Source organism: Squalius cephalus (assembly GCF_949319135.1).
Source record: "Squalius cephalus genome assembly, chromosome: 19".
NCBI classification, from domain to species: Eukaryota; Metazoa; Chordata; class Actinopteri; order Cypriniformes; family Leuciscidae; genus Squalius; species Squalius cephalus.
Genome location: NC_137140.1, coordinates 8,315,896 through 8,334,153, shown reverse-complemented (window position 1 = coordinate 8,334,153; position 18,258 = coordinate 8,315,896).

Below are 18,258 nucleotides of genomic sequence, written 5' to 3'. Positions count from 1 at the left end.
TAAAACATAGCCAGACCAAACCAAATAATTAAAACACAAAAAGAAAAATACCTCAAACATTGGGCAGACGCAACAGCCAAACAGAGTAAATTGGAATGCTATTTGGCCCTAAACAGAACATGAATTGGCAGGATGCCTGAGTAAAGTGAGAGACCCTAAACTGAGAAAACTCCTGAGCATGTACAGACTCAGTGAACACAGTCTGACCATAGAGACAGGCAGACACAGACAGACCTGGCTGCCAAAGGAATAGCGACTGTGCCCTCACTGCACAGAGAATCAAGTGGAAACAGAGCTCCACTTTTTGACATCCTGCCCCAGTTATACAAACATTAGGGACACTTTCTATCCCCTTTTCACAACCCACCAGAAAGACTTCCATCAGAAATCAAACATGGACAAACTCCCACACCTACTTGGAGAAAGCCCAGATAGTTCAAACCTGGCTGCCAGGTATGTGAGGTCCTGTCACGAAAAAAGAGCCTCCAGCAGGACAGAGCTACCAACTATACGCCTAGAGACACTGATATAAATATTAGAAGATTAACCATTTTTATTGCTATGTTTATTTTCATATAAAATATGTATTTTTTTTATTATGTGAATATATATATATATATTATTTATTTATTTATTATTATTTTATAGTGTTATGAATGCTTTGGCAATGTAAAGATTTATTTCACCATGCCAATAAAGCTATTTGAATCTTGAATGGAAGCGAGCCCCGTCCACCCTCCCGCCACTGAGAGTGAGTACCAGCTAGACTCTATGGACATTTTTCAAAGGAGTGGAGAAATGGATCCCCTTTACCCCATGAACTTACCTGTAGGTCAATCGTCTTCAGTCATGTTAACCCCGCCCAGCCTCCCTCTCCCACCTGCGAGGAGCCAATCCCTCCTGGGCAGTATGAGCCTGTGGCTCCGCCTCCAGCCTCAGAGCGCTCAGATCCACCTCGGCCCATCGCTCTGGCTTCTGCACCTGCGCTCCCTCCTCCCTCGACTCCAGCGTTGACCTCGCCATGCCTCCGCTGCGGACTTGCGGGCCATCCGCTGCCCTTCGGCCCCTCCACCCCTTCGGCTCCGGCAAGCTCCGCCTTCCCTCAGTCATCACCTCCCCCCTCGGTCACACCAGCTTGTCCTCAGCACTCAGGGTCCCCACTTCCTTCTCAGGGGGTCGTCACTGCAGCTCCATCACGGCCGCCTAGGTCGTCGGCGTGTCATCGCTTCTTCTGCTCTACATCTGCGCGAGGGACTCTCCCAGCAGCTGCCTGTCCGTCGATCGTCACCAGGATGATGTCCATCAAGTCACCATCATGGCTCCTTCCTTCATCCATGCCGCCGTCGGCTATCGTCCTGGTCGCGCTCTGGATCGTCAACATCTGGCAACATCCATCTGCAACTCCACGGTCCCATCTGCCTGCTTCTGCCATCCCTTCGCCATCTCCTGGCTCCTTGCCTGCGGCCATCCCTCCCTCACCACTTGTTACGGCGCGAGGTCGTGCCTACCGGGAGGGGGTATTATGTCACATTATGTTCTGTTTCGTGTTTTCATGGACTTTTAGTTTGTTGTCATTTGTCACGTCTTTGTTCAGATTCCAGCCACTCATCTGTCTCCTTGGTTACAATCATTATTAGTTCATCCGTGTCAGCTGTGTTCTATTAATTTTCCTCGTTTGCTTAAGTTCATCCGTCACTTTTATTCTCTGTTCGGTCTACGTTTCAAGTTATGTGTGTGTACCCTGCTGCCTGTTTAGACTCATACCTGTTTGGATTATTCTATTAAATCGTGTGTTGGAACTTTATTCATCCTTGTCTCCATCTGCCTGTCTACACACATGTGTTACAACAGGAGGACAGCTTCATTCTTTTTTTAGATTTCTATAAGGCATTTGATTCTTTAGAGCACCAATTTATTATTAAATCATTACATAGATTTGGTTTTGGAGATATGTTTTGTAAAGTAATGAAAACCCTTTACAATAATGGAACCTGTTTGATTTAATTAAAGAATGGGACTTCCCCAAGGTTTCGTTTATCTAGAGGAGTTAGACAAGGGTGTCCCATTTCTCCCTATTTATTTTTACTTTGTGTGCAGTGTGGACAAACCCAGTGTCCTTCTTTGTTGTAATACCTGCTTTGAGTTTTTGACTGTCTATTATCTTAATTTTCTTTATGCTCATTCCACATTGTCCTGTTGTTGTATGACATTGTCTTTGATCACAATGCTCTGAGTTTGACTTCATGTGTTCTTTCAATCTTTGCTGACCACTCAACAATCTGATTAAAAGATTTTCCAACACTGTCCCAGTCATCATATTGGATTTTGAGGGCTTTTGAAACTTCATGTTTCAGTCCATTTACAAAAGCAGTTTTCAGAGGCATGCTAGTGTTCTTGTCAAGATCCTCGCTGTCATTTAAACCAGCATGTTCCAACCAAATTTGTGTGAAGCGTTCTTCGAACTCTGCAACACTTTCTCCAGTCTTCTGCATGCATGAGGTAATTCTTGCCCAATTAACCTCTGCAGGTTTCAGTTCAAACAAGAATGTTCGTAGAGCTTCCCATCCAGCCTCAATGTTTTCTTGAGACTCGCCTACCCTGTTTTCAACACTTTCAGTTAGCCTCTTTTGGTCATTGTCCCTTAAGTTCACATAATCAATCATCACACCATCTACTGGATGTAAATTGTAAATTTTCTGTAAGCGTTGAAGAAATTGCCAAGCTTTCCTTGGTTGCTTGTACACGTCTGGCAATTCTTTTGACCATTTGTCAACTTGCTCTGGAGAAGCTGGTTGGTCTGTTCTATGTGGAACATATTTCTTAATTGTTCTTTTTACGATGCGGGTTCGTCTTTCACCTTCCTCCTCATACTCCTCCTCATTGTCAACTTCAATTTCAGTCCTTCTGTTCTTGACAATTACAGGAGCGAGTCTAACCTTTTTGTTTTTCTTGGTGACATGAGCATGTGTCTCAGATTCAACATCACTGTCATCAGGGCTCCAAGTCGAGCTGCTGTCACTTTCCTCTAGCAGATAACAATGTTGTTGATCCTCAATCTTCTTGAGGTCTTTAAATGGGTAGAGTGACTCTTTCTCTATCTTGCTGCTAGATTTTATGGGATTTTTTTGTCCAGAACCGTCTTTTGATTCCAGTTGTGTGGATAGCAACTTTAACAGCTTTTCATTATCATTTAAGAGTCTTTCTTTGTCCTTCTTCTCATTCTGCAATTGTTCAGCCAGTGCTCGAACCTTTGCTTTCTCTGCATTGTACTCACGCTATGATTTGTCAATCTCACACTTCTGTCGATGCTGTAGAATTTGTTTTGTCCTTAAGCGCTGCATCTTTCCGTAAGCCCTTTTAATGTCCAGCAAGGCCCATAGTCCACTCTCTGAGTGCTTGATGCCGTACTTCTGGCACATGTCATCATGGCACTTCCTTAGTCCCAGCCTTTTGCCCAAATATGCATTCAGATTGTCCATCATCTGATCAATGGTAACATTTGGAGGTTCTGTTTCATGTCTTTCTGTTGTTGGCCTCAGTGCAGGGCTATTACCATTTTTTAGTGCAGACTCAGCCATGGCAAGTACAGGAGAAGTGCCCTCAGAGGTGTGGAAACAAAACAAAATGTGTTAGAGCCGTTAAAGGTGCTTATTCAGATTTAAATTCTCAGCAGTCTGAGAACTGACCATTTCAGTTACATAGACAAATTATTAATTTACTAACTCAGCTTAGTTTTCAATCCTACATTCAAAACAAAACATTCACTTTCAGACTAAGTTTCCTTGTTTCATTTCTGAAATACTCCCGACTGATGAGACTTGTTCAGTTCTTTCTGAGTCCTAACTCAGAAGGCTGAATTTGTAACGGATGACAGACAGGATGTATATGCAACAACGCTCTTTATTGAAAACACTCAGTGGGTCAGAAACACAGCACAAAGACGATCGCCAACACAGCGGGACAGGTGGGCAGACACAAACGCTGATGGTGTGGTGACGCAGGGACCTCGGTGGGCAACAGGTGCTGGTGCGGTGATCCAGTGGTAATCCCTCGTGAGTGCAAGATGAATCCGTGAAGAGTGCAGAAATCCAGAAGAACACGACGAAGACAGGAAGATCCAAACAGCACGGGGAACACAGGAACAAGCACGGGAACACACCAGGAACAACCACAACGATCTGACAACATGAGACACCGGTTACTGAGCTTATAAAGGGACAGACAATTGAAACCAGCTGGCGCTACTGATCACTAATGATTAGTGACCACGCCCACAGATACACACACAAACACACAACAGCACGTTAGACGAGAGAGAGACAGCGAATTCATGAACCGTGACAGTACCCCCTCCCCTAGGAACGCCTCCTGGCGTTCCCCGACCGACTTACCTGTCGATTGTAATCATCGATAAGGGAGTGATCCAGAATGTCTCTAGCAGGAACCCAACTTCTCTCCTCCGGACCGTAACCTTCCCAGTCCACCAGGTACTGAAATCCGCGTCCCCTCCTTCTCGAGTCCAGAATACGGTTAACCGAATAAGTTGGTTCCCCATCTACGAGACGCGGCGGGGGGGGGGAACCGGGACTGGCGGATTAATGCGTGCCCAAAACACAGGTTTAATCTTTGACACATGAAAGGCGGGATGAATTCTCCTGTACGCAGGAGGAAGTTTGAGTCGGACTGCCACCGGACTAATGATCTTGGTGACAGGAAACGGGCCGATGAATTTAGGAGCAAGTTTATTAGAAACGGAGCGGAGAGGAATGTTCTTGGTTGAAAGCCACACTTTTTGACCAACGACGTATACGGGAGGCTTCGACCGGTGGCGATCGGCCTTAGCCTTGGTGCGCGCCCCCACTTGGAGAAGAGTCTCACGGGCTCTAATCCAAGTGTGGCGACACCTCTGGACGAAGGCGTGAGCGGAGGGGACCGCGACTTCGGATTCCGTACTAGCAAAAACTGGTGGCTGGTACCCTAAACTACATTCAAACGGAGTAAGGCCCGTGGATGACACTGGTAATGAATTGTGGGCGTACTCCACCATAGAGAGTTGTTGGCTCCAGGAGGAAGGATTCTTGGAAACCAAACATCGCAACACTCTCTCCAGATCTTGGTTGGCTCTCTCCGTTTGACCATTGCTTTGGGGATGAAACCCCGAAGAGAGACTGACAGTCGCCCCTAGTAACTTACAAAATTCTTGCCAAAATTTGGACACAAATTGGGGTCCCCTGTCGGAAACCACGTCCGTCGGGAGGCCATGTAAGCGAAAGACGTGATCTACGACAGTTACCGCTGTCTCCTTGGCTGAGGGTAATTTGGGCAAGGGAATAAAATGAGCCGCCTTCGAGAACCGGTCCACGACGGTCAAAACGACCGTCTTGCCCTGGGAGGGCGGGAGGGCGGTAATAAAATCTAGCGCAATGTGGGACCAGGGTCTCGAAGGGACAGACAGTGGTTGGAGTAACCCATCCGGGGGTCGATTGGAGGTCTTACCAGTGGCACAAACTGAGCAAGCCAAAACAAAACTGCAGATGTCGCGAGCCATTAATGGCCACCAGAATCGTTGTTTCACCAAAAAACTGGTGCGATTTACTCCTGGATGACATGCTATGCTGGAACAATGACCCCACTGAATAACGTCGGACCGACACCCCTCTGGCACAAACAAACGGTTCGGTGGGCAATCGGGCGGAGGCGTTACCCCTTCTAAGGCCTTCATGACCTTCGATTCGACCTCCCATCTGAGAGTGGAGACCACTAATGTCTCGGGTAAAATACACTCGGGAGTAGACGGGCGTTCGGATTGGTCAAAAATACGAGATAAGGAATCGGGTTTGATGTTCTTGGAACCCGGGCGGTACGAAAGAGAAAAGTCAAAACGTCCGAAAAAAAGTGCCCACCGAGCCTGCCTAGAGTTGAGTCTTTTGGCGGTTCTAATATATTCTAGGTTCTTATGATCGGTCCATACGATAAAAGGTACCCCTGACCCTTCTAACCAGTGACGCCACTCCTCCAGCGCTAACTTGACTGCCAACAATTCTCTATTACCAATGTCATAGTTACGTTCAGCAGGTGATAAACGATGAGAAAAAAACGCGCAAGGATGCATCTTGTCGTCTGTGGAAGAACGTTGGGAAAGAACTTCTCCTACCCCCACCTCTGACGCGTCGACCTCCACCACAAACTGACGTGATGGATCAGGGGCAACGAGGATGGGAGCCGAAACGAAGCGGCTCTTGAGTTTGGCGAATACAGCTTCCGCTGTATCGGACCACCTGAACGTCGTTCTGGGGGAGGTCAAGGCAGTCAGAGGCGCGGCTAGTTGGCTGAAGTTGCGAATAAAACGCCGATAAAAATTGGCAAACCCCAGAAACCTCTGTAGGGCCTTACGGGAATCTGGACTTGGCCAATCTATCACAGCCTTAACCTTGTCAGGATCCATACGCATTCCCTCAGACGAGACGATGTGCCCTAGAAAAGGAACAGACTGTGCATGGAAAACGCATTTCTCCGCCTTGACAAAAAGCCCATTCTCTAGCAACCTCTGAAGCACTCGTCTGACGTGCTGAACGTGTTCCTGGAGAGAAGATGAAAAAATCAATATGTCATCCAGGTAGACATATATGAACTGGTCAACCATATCTCTCAGCACGTCATTGACGAGTGCCTGGAAGACCGCTGGGGAGTTGGACAGCCCGAAGGGCATGACCAAGTATTCAAAGTGCCCCCTGGGGGTATTGAACGCGTTCTTCCATTCATCACCCTTCCTGATGCGAACCAAATGATAAGCGTTACTTAAATCCAATTTTGTGAAGATGGATGCTCCCTGTAACCGCTCGAAGGCTGAAGACATCAGCGGCAAAGGATAAGTATTCTTTACCGTGATGTTGTTCAACCCTCGGTAATCAATGCACGGTCGCAGAGATCCATCCTTCTTCCCCACAAAAAAGAACCCCGCCCCCGCTGGAGATGAGGAAGGTCTAATGAATTTGGATGCTAGAGAATCAGAAATATATTTCTCCATAGCCTCCCTTTCTGGAACAGAAAGTGAATATAACTTGCCTTTAGGCGGAGACTCACCTGGCACTAAGTCTATGGCACAGTCATAGGGACGATGAGGAGGGAGAGAAGCAGCACGAGACTTACTGAACACTTCTCTCAGGTCCTGGTACTCCCCGGGCACGTTAGACAAATTCACCGCCTCCTCCTGGAAAACAGACACAGGTACAGACGTACACGCAGACACAAGACATGACTCATGACATGTATTACTCCACATAGAAACAGAATTGTGACCCCAATCGACTCTGGGGTTATGTAATGTGAGCCAGGGATGTCCGAGTACGATGGGTGCGAGAGGTGAGTTCATGAGGTGGAAGGATATTGTCTCTGTGTGGTTACCAGAAGAGATGAGATTGATAGGTTCGGTAATGTATGAAATGTCAGGAAGTGATTGTCCATTGAGAGCCTTGACAGAGATCTTGTACGGAAGGGAGGAAATGGGAATGCAAAGATGATGAGCCAGTTCTGAGTCCATAAAATTACCTTCTGCCCCCGAATCCAGTAAAGCCTTGGTGTCGTGTGTGTGGGTTGCCCACCTTAGTCTTACCGGAAGGAGAGTAGCTGATGATGGTGATGATGAGGTCTTCTTGGCGGAGATCCCACCCGATAGTAGCCTCGTTGTTACTACCGGGCTTGATCTTTTAACGGGCACGAGTGGATGAAGTGACCTGCCTTCCCGCAGTACAAACACAGTCCTTGGGACCTCCGCCGTTCTCTCTCCTCCCGGGAAAGCCGAGCTCTACCCACCTGCATGGGCTCGGGATCACATACGGGACTGACCGTGTCCAGGTTCTCAAGGCACGGATTCTCCATACCGCGAAACGGGGGGTTCTGTTGGAAGCGACCCATTCTGCTCAATCGAGCATCCACTCGCAACGCCAGCTCAATGAGTCCATTTAAACTGCGTGGAAGGTCCAGCATGTAGATTTCCCTCTGGACACGGTCAGCCAACCCATGCAGGAAACGATCCCACTGCGCCTCCTCGTTCCATCGGCACTCTGCAGCCAGGGTGCGGAACCGGATGGAATATTCCGACACCGAGCCGTTACCTTGGCGGAGATCGGCGAGTAGTCTGGCCGCCTCCCTACCCGCCACCGCACGATCAAAGACCCTCTTCACCTCCTCGGAGAGTGCCTGGAACGAGGCACAGCATAGATCTTGATTCTCCCACACTGCCGTTCCCCAGAGAGCTGCCTTGCCGGACAACAGCGTCAGCACGAATGCCACCTTAGACCGTTCTTGACTGAACGTCAGTGGCTGTAAGGAAAAGTGCATAGAACATCGGGTCAAAAATGCTCTGCAAAACTCCGGTTCACCTGAATATCCCTCTGGCGCCGGTAATCTCGGTTCGCGCTGCTGGGATGGCTCTGGTGGATCGGGCTTAACGGGCAGTGTGGGCGGCGCAGTGGGAGCTCTTAGCTGTTGGAGTTGTTGGGTGAGCTCGGACACCTGCGTCACAAGCGCTTGGACCGCCCGACCTGTGTTGGCAATGCTCTCCTCCTGGGTGTCCATTCTCGCGATGCTTCGAGTCGCAAACTCGTCCCAGCTCGTGGCGCCTGCTACATCCATGGTAGGTCAGATCGTTCTGTAACGGATGACAGACAGGATGTATATGCAACAACGCTCTTTATTGAAAACACTCAGTGGGTCAGAAATACAGCACAAAGACGATCGCCAACACAGCGGGACAGGTGGGCAGACACAAACGCTGATGGTGTGGTGACGCAGGGACCTCGGTGGGCAACAGGTGCTGGTGCGGTGATCCAGTGGTAATTCCTCGTGAGTGCAAGATGAATCCGTGAAGAGTGCAGAAATCCAGGAGAACACGACGAAGACAGGAAGATCCAAACAGCACGGGGAACACAGGAACAAGCACGGGAACACACCAGGAACAACCACAACGATCTGACAACATGAGACACCGGTTACTGAGCTTATAAAGGGACAGACAATTGAAACCAGCTGGCGCTACTGATCACTAATGATTAGTGACCACGCCCACAGACACACACACAAACACACAACAGCACGTTAGACGAGAGAGAGACAGCGAATTCATGAACCGTGACAGAATTACCTTGGTTCAAATTTGTCCCTTGGTTCAAATTTGACAATATACTTTAGATCTTTCTGCATCTTTCATCAGAAGGCAAATAAACTTCTAGTTTCTAACACAATTAGAATGTTTAATTCAAAACTAAAATATTGGTTACTGAATTAGCACCCAGTCAAGAATTTCCAATCCAATTCTTGCAGCAACATCAGTCCCAAACCTTATACAGTTTCTACAATTTCTGGACGAACGGACTGAATTGTTTCTACAATTCCTACAGACTCCAGAGAAAGCACCAAACCTTATACTATATTTCAATGGCTCCTACAGTCTCATGAGAACGGACTAAACCTTCTTCTTAAATGATTATTACAGACTTAAGAAAACAGGACCAAGCTATAAAACTTATTTATATAGCTCCTACAGTTTCACAAGAATTAACTATATAATTTAAAAGGCTCCTACAGACTCATGAGAAAGGCCCAAAGAAAAGACCAAACCCTATACAGTTTCTGCAATCTCTGGAAGAACGGACTAAATTGTTTCTTTAACAATTCCTACAGACTCCAGAGAAAGGGCCAAACTTATACTTTATTTCAATAGCTCCTACAATCCCATGAGAACGGACCAAACCTCTTTCTTAAATGATTCTTAGAGACTCAAGAGAACAGGGCCAAGCTATAAAACTTAATTCTATAGCTCCTACAGTTTCAGGAGAATTAACTAAATCATTTAAAAGGTTCCTACAGACTCATGAAAAAGGCCTAAGCCTAAAATTACAGTAGGCGTTTCTCAATGTCAAGGAAGGATCCTCGGAAGCCAGAATTTCGAGGATGCTACGTCATCGACATCCGTCGAAGGACTGTTCCAATGTCGAGGATCCTCGGAATTTCAACCAAGGACTGAGTCCTTCGTTCGAAAAATATACCATATACAGGAAAGGATGCATATGTGTAGCCTTCGCGCTCTCAAATCACCCACAATCCTATGCGCGCAGCTTTGCTATCTTGTTCAAAAAATTCAAAATGTCGGACGTTAACGGAGTCAGAGCGTTAACGGGGCAATATGCTTTCAAATGTAAGTATATTTACGTTACCAAACATTTGTTTTAAAAAATAATTACATCCATTATGTTATGGGTCAAATTGACCCGCACTGTTTAAACACACTTGACAGTAGAGGGCTGCATTGGGATTGAGTCCCGCCGGGTCCCGCGGGACCCAACGCAAATCTCGCGGGAGCGGGTGGTTTGAACTTTGCTGCGACGCAAAGACACAAAATCAATGCATCTCTATTATTGTGCAGGAATAAATTCTCCGAGTATTGCGGGTGCGGGCGGGAGTGGACATACATATTGCGGGAGCGGGCGGGAGTGTAACACATACGTTGCAGGAGCGGGCGGTAATGGTCAGAAATTCGGTGGGAGCGGGATGAAGAAAACAGTCCCGCGCAGGGCTCTACTTGACAGTCAAAGAATCAATATGATTAAAAAGGAGTTTATTGATTTAAAAACGATTATATTGCCTGAGTGAACAGAACTGCGTCCATAGCAATGCTGTTTTTCATTTTCACTGACGTAATGACGCAATGACGTGCACTTGCTAGCCTGTTCCATTTACGTGTTCTCCGAATGCTAAAGAGGAGCCTCGCCTAGCCTCTGAAGGAAGTGACTTGGAAGGACCAGTCCTGCCAAGGAAGTATCCTTGACATTGAGAAACACCTAGCATGTGTGACTACACTACAAATCTTTACTGGTCTATTATTCTTTTCAGAAGATGTTCTTTTAGAGAGCTGATAAGTATCACTCACCAAATTAGGATATTTGAGACAGGATCCAGTTGATTCAAATAGATTGTGTCCACAGGTGCAGTCTATTGATCTTCAACTTAAAAACAGTAGACACTCCAAGACTCTTCTGTTCACTTCTTGTTGCAATTGGTGAGTTCTCTTCTCGTCAGTCTCTCCTGGCTGGCTCTCGCCAAATTTGTTAGATTTTGGTGTATTTGGCAGAGCAGTGGTTTGGGTGGCTCGCCAATGTATTCGATTTATCCAATACATAAAATAAGTAAGCTTGACCAGAGTTCTTGTGGGGAGAAGAATTTATTGAAGGTTTGTAGTGTAGCAGTCCTTCAGCAGCGATGTTAGCATGCCGCCCTTCAACAATCTTAACCCAAAGTTCTGTTTGTGAGACAGAACTTTATACATGAAGACATAGCCTATGGGCTACAAACAATAGAAACCTGTTAGGACCTCCCACAGGAGATCGATCTAACTTGCTAATCGACTCTGAGCAATGCTGATTCTTTTTATTCATTCACACCAATCAGTTTCTATGGGCCATTCATCTGAATGGGCCATTTGGCACACACCTTTGCAGACACAGACAGAGTGGATTACATCTGATACACAGTCACAATGTAAATGAATCTGATGACTGAAAATACAAAATCTTTCATCTCAATGTCTATCTATGAAAGCGGTATTCAGGGTATCCGTATAGCAGATCGGGAAGTTATTATTTGCCAATTAACGAATGACACCACCTTATTTTTAAGAGTTGCTTCCCAAATCCCTATAGCAATTGACTGTATAAAACTGCTCTTTAAAGCTTTAACATAAGTAAATGTGAGTTAATGTCTATTAAAGATTGCACAGCACTTTTATAATATTCCAGTTAAACACCATCATGGTGCTTTGCTCGCGCCGAAGCCTAGCCTGCCAGAATGGGCGTGACTTCTTGTTATACAAGCGGGCTATTTTGCCATTGGAATCAGGTTTAAATTGACTGAAACGACAGCACGTGTACCAAGCATAATAGCACGGCAGGGTACGCAATCCTCGTTCCCTTACTCTCAGGGAAACAAGGTTACGTTAGTAACAGAGTACGTTCCTTTTCGAGAACCGTCTCTCGTATTGCGTAGCTATACGCTATGGGAACCCATTTTAAAATGCTGTGCTATCAGCTTAACACTTCGCCCTTAACTATCACCTAAGGCCCGAAGTCCGAGGTTAATAGTAGAGCCAAAGTCAAATCCAATGGGGGCCTATGCCCCAAATAGCCCATGGACTTAAGATCATCCCCACAAACTTGAATTAAAAAGAAATACGCCATCACAGTCGCGACAAACAAATTCTGGCAAAATAGTCTTATGTAGTCTATCAGAAATCCGTGTCACTTGGCCTTAAGCGACACGCCCCAGACCATAAAAGCGAGGCCAAATAATTAGGACACAATATGTCTAGAATAGAATAGGCTAAACAATATGAACATAACCATCAAAATTATTCAGCTGACCGAACTCAAAAGCTTAGGTTAGACATGGGCTTTTTTGGTGTAGCCTAGGTAACATAGGCTAATTGGTTTAATATGCCTGACCTTAGGTCTAGTTAGAACTTTTCATAGCACTATATGCAGGAATAAAATAGCATCTACACTGTCAGGATTCAGGAGAGAGCACCTGACCTCTATAATGCGCCCTGCTGCACTGAAGGAGCGCTCGCAGCACTTGTTGCTGGAATGCATAAAATTATCTTGGCAAGGTGCTGTAGTAGTGGAAATGACTGGCCTTGTTTCTCCCAAAAGGAAAGCAGATTTTCCTCTGCTGATCCGTCTATATGGAAGTTTGTAGAGGAATACTCCTGTACTTCATCCTCAATTATTGTATCCGATTCCTCCTCCCATTCCATGAAGTCAATCCTTGGCTTTTTCATTAGTGCGCCATCAGCTATACCTACAAAAGACCAATCAAATCTAATATTGATCCATGTAGGTACATAGCCTAATATTTTACACTTATAATGAAAAATAGCCAACACAATCAAGATAGCCTAATTAAACTTAATAGCCTAGGCCTGGGGTCGACAACCTAAGGGTTAATCGCTGGCACACAGCAAAAGCGAGAGAGGTGTACCGTATGTATTTCATTCAAAGTAGCCTACCTCCCACCTGCATATAGATCCACATTTTGATGTAATAATTCCTCGTAGTAACAGCTTGTTTTATTACGTTAGGAATTATAAATACTATTAAAGTGTGAGAATTAAACAGCGCAAGTCAATGAAAGCGTGCAGCTCTAACAAACCATTAGCGCGACCACTGCGTGTCAGCGCACACAATACAGCTTGTTCCGCTGTAAATAGTTAATGCTTTAAATTTCAGCCAAGTATACAGAGTCCTTATTTAACATTCCATACATATTAAAATGACTGTGATGCATGTGGAAAAACGCGCATGCGTACCTGGTCACTTCATGTGTTTTCTCTGATCGGAAAGCTATCCAAGCGTGAGGTAAATGCCCTCCAACAGAGAGGACACTTTTTCATATTCCAGATGAAACTGAACAAAATGCATCTGCTTGTTGAAATCACATATATGTAAATTTTACTCCTGCCACAATGGTAAAAAATGAACACGTGAGAGCGCGTTATAACGGCTCCTGGTTTACAGATGACGCGCTGCTGCAACACGCATCGCCACAGGTATGGCTGAGCATCTCTTCAGCAAGCAAATTAAACTGAAAGTTTAGCTCACATCCTGAAGCTCAACACACAGTGTTCTTCATTAAAATAGTGACACTAAATGATATTACCAGTGCTGATGCCACTCTTTAAATTAGCTATTAAATGCAGCTCATATCTTGCTTTCGTTGACGTGAATTTGCATATAGCCTGGGAATTAAAGATAACATTTTTATTAGATTTGCGTGCGGAGAAGATGCAGTTATGTTGGCAAGTGTAAGTGGAACACTTTTAACAAAACGGATATCAAAAAAGTCATGAATAAAACACATGAATGACCAGGTGTAAAATCTGTTCTTCAAAGTCTAAATTAAGCCTGAAAACAAAGATGACAAATCTAAAACTAATTTTATGAGAAATATTTGAATTTCTGTTCTATTTCTATGTTAGATAAAAACTTCACTTACAAAATCAAATTTACAAACTTTCATAATTGCTCATGAATGGATTTTGTGTATGTATTATAAATGGTACTTTTCAATGCTGTACCCTCTTTTTGTTTTAGTAATGTGGTATTTTGAATTTTACAGGTGTTTTAGTATAGTAATTTCTGTATAAAGATTGTTTGAAAGTTATCCATAGCCTTTACAAGAGTGTGAAACTTTGCATCACATCGGTGACATAGCCACTGACAAAATATGATGGCATGTAAAAATACGCAAAGATTTTAGCATAACTATTTACACACACAAACACACACACACACAAATATCTAACTTGTGTCACTTTGATAGAATCTTGATATTACCCGTTTATTTGGGGTCAAAGAAGATGGTAATAGTTGAAACATCCAAAGCTAATCTCTTTAATTTTGTGCAGAATGTTGAAGTACTTGTTAAAAACATCTTAGTAAAAACAAACAAAAACTTTAAAGCAACATGAAACCATAATATTCATATTGAAAATATTATATAATTACATGTTGAATCAATATTTTCTAGTATGAAGCTCTGTCTGGATCACCCAACACAAAGTTTTGTGTTCTGGCCTCACAAAGATTACACTAAGATTAGCTTTCTTGAGCTTTGCATGTTTGCACTGTACCTGAAACTTAGGAATCAACGTGTATCCCTTGTGGTTATTACACACCTCAGTTATAATTTGAAATGTAGGTTTGTCAAAAAATAAATAAATAAATAAATAAATAAAAAGGTTTAGTCATACATTTAAAAAGTTTTGTGAAAAGTGAAAATTGTGTTTTACTCATGTGAGGAAACCGCTCGGCTACATTACTAATAAAAATGCTTGTCACCAGACTGTTTTAATGAATAAAATAAAGTAAAAGTTTTATTTAAAGAAAATAGACAACTTGCCTTGCTTTTGGGGCAAGCAAATGTATATGTTTAAACGTTTCAAATCCCTATGCGTCTTATTCTTACATGCAACACACATTATGGGTTGGGCTAAAAACTAAAACATTTCTTTAAAAAATACTTTAATAAAAGTAGCGACAAATTTATTTATTTGCATTTCAGTATGCACCTGATATACTGTATGAGAGCTAACTTTATATTTGAGCTAGAATGCCTTGATATGTTGCAGTTTCATTTGTGCACATGAATTGAGGAAAAGCTTAAAACAAATTAACGTGTTTTAACTAAACACAGAATATGTAGTGCTACCAATCAGGATGCTGTTGGTAATAATTGCTTAAACACTTTTGTCGATACTGTTTCAAATCATAATGTTAAATTGCTAACATGACAGTTTTGATATCTCGGACAAGTGTATACTAAAGCCTTATACTGTGTAAGAATTGAGAAATTAGGAAATGCCGGACAGTCTGGTTGAAGAGCGACCAGACCCTGAGAGGACAAAGGACCTCTCTGGAAATTACCATTTGAACTCACCATTTGAGAGGCAAAGTCTCACCTCAGAACGCATCTCTCCCCCTCTCTCATGCTGAGACCACATGTAAATCACCCAAAAATCCATATGGTTTAATGTTAACAATTATCATCCAGTTTTATACATGTTTGGTATAATTTAAAATGTCACAGTGTGACTGGTACAAATGTCTCATTTCCAAATAAGTAAAACATAAGGTAATAAGGTTTTTAAGAGTTTAGGGATAACTGGCACACAAAGGAAGGTGGTCTCTAGACAAATGGTCTCCTACCCCCCCAGAAGGTGTAACTTCTGAATGCAAATTTCCATTGTTAAAAGATGTTTCCAAGTGAAAGAGGTCCTGACAATATAATGAAATGCAGCAGGGGATTCGGAGCCTTTTTGTAACTCAAGTTGGCCCGTGATGCTAAGAGTAACTCTTACTTAAGAGTAAACTCTTAGCATCATATCTTAATGTTGGGTCGGGGCCTTCTGTTACTCAGATGAGCCCATGATGTTGAAGGACCTCAAAGAATTCAGCATCATGTATTTTAATGTTGAGTTCACATCTCTTCTCTTTATTCCAGAGCGTTTGATGTTTTGTAACGATTATCTTTGAATTGATTATGAAATTGGCATGATACATTTACCCGACATAATAAATTGTTACATTTGATTATTCTAACCGACTTTGGCATTATTTTCATTAAAGAGTTAAAAGGAATAGTCAAACATTCACTCACATTTAATGATGCACAGATATCTTTAAAACCTTTTCATTTATGGAGTCAGATGAAATAACGAGAGAATATATTTACATAAGTGTGTGTTATTTTTTTCCATGGCCCAGAACACTGTGTACCATGTAGACCAACCAATCAAACACAGTTATTTAATGGCACACACAACCATTGGCAAGCAGTCAAGGGATATTTTTAGAAATGTGAAGTTACAAATGTTGTGAGACATCTGACATTGTGTGTCTCTTATTTAACATGCAATCACAAATTGAGATTGACTTGGACGTGTGTCAGGTGTCTGTGGTGTGGCACAGTGGTAAAAACTCAGGACTGGTAGCAGGAGGAAGCTGAAGGTTCAGTGATGATGGGACACAATGGTCAATCTCATGGCCAGTGTTGCGGAGTCACTGATTAAAAGTAGAGACGTTACGAACTTTACATTTTTCAGTAGCATGAGAGTAGGTCAGGTGTTTCCAAAATAATTGTAGGTGTATTTTCTCTTTCTGTCACCAAAAACACTAATTTTTATATGTACATCATATGAAGAGTTCAGATGCAAAATGTTCGTCTGACATTTTTTCTTTTAAATTAGCATTTTTTTTCAGGCTCCTATGTTTAGGTACAGTGATTTCACTTTAATGGCAATGAAAAGGTTATTAGTCAGTTATTGAAATGCCTTAATTAAAAAAAAAAAAATCACTTTAGTTAATTTATTGGTATTTAACAAATTTGATTGTCTTTTCTGTAAAACCAGATAAGTCCATGTTTGCTTTTTTTGTGCAAAAACCTCTAAGTCCACCTCTTAGAACAACAAAACATGATAATCAGTTGTAAAATCACTAAAGATGCTACTGGAAACATTGCAAATGATGAAAGCAGAATTCAGAATGTAACAATGAAGAAACTGATCCACACAGTAGGGGGAACTGTGATGCAAAGTGGCTGCACGTCCATGTTGTATTACAGCTGTTCTTTGATGTAAGTTATGTCAGTTTTTGTCAGTTACAGCAGTACACGAAACATTGTTGTGTTTACATGATACTCGCAAAATCCTGTCATTATTGCCACTTAAACGATTTTCTTTACACGCACACCGTCATTCATCTTGAAATTATATGATCTGATTTGCGTTTCCAGTTGCATTCAGAAATGTCCTGTTGTATTCTACATGTTGTCACTTCTTCTTGAGTCCCATAAAAGGCTAAAAGTTTTTGAAATTTTCAGTGCATGTCTGTTTGAGTGCAAGGTGTTGAAGCTCCACCCTCTGTGCCTCGAGCAGCAGCTCATTTGCATTTAAAGGAACAGACACAAAACAGTGTTTTTGCTCACCCTCAAAAAGTGACAACTTTAACATGCTATATAAAAATATCTGGGGGGTATTTTGAGCTAAAACTTCACATACACACTCTGGGGACATCAAAGACTTATTTTACATCTTTTAATATACCTTTAAATAGTAAATAGCTAGGTTAAATGAGCACTAAAAAGTAATATCTCTGCTGTACATTATAATCCGATTTTATGCTTGTAAAATTCTAGATTGGAGCTTTAATTGAGCTTGAAGTCGTGATGAAATGAAAGCATCAACAGATCTTTTTTTTCTTCTTAATGTGGCATACTTCCTAATGTAACAGATTGTCGAAAAAGAAAGTAGGGCTATTTATTTATTTATTTATTTATTTATTTATTTATTTATTTATTTGGGACAGTGCACATTAATGAACAATCTTACATTTCTGTACAGACTGTAAATGAGTCCAGTTATAGCATAAATGCTAATTTTTACCTGTAGTCCCGAGGCAGGAAGACAACAACACAAAAAGATAATATGACAATATACAACACAAAAGGATATGACAATATACAGTATCAAGCAAGAAACACTTTAGCACACATTCAGACAGATTACATTACATCAATAAAATTAGTCAAAATGAGGACATAACTGGGAACTTTTAAGAAACTGTTTAAGGTGCTTTTTAAATGTGCAGTAAGTGGGACATTCTCTAATATTTGTTGGGAGGCTGTACCAAAAGTGACCTCCTCTGATAGACA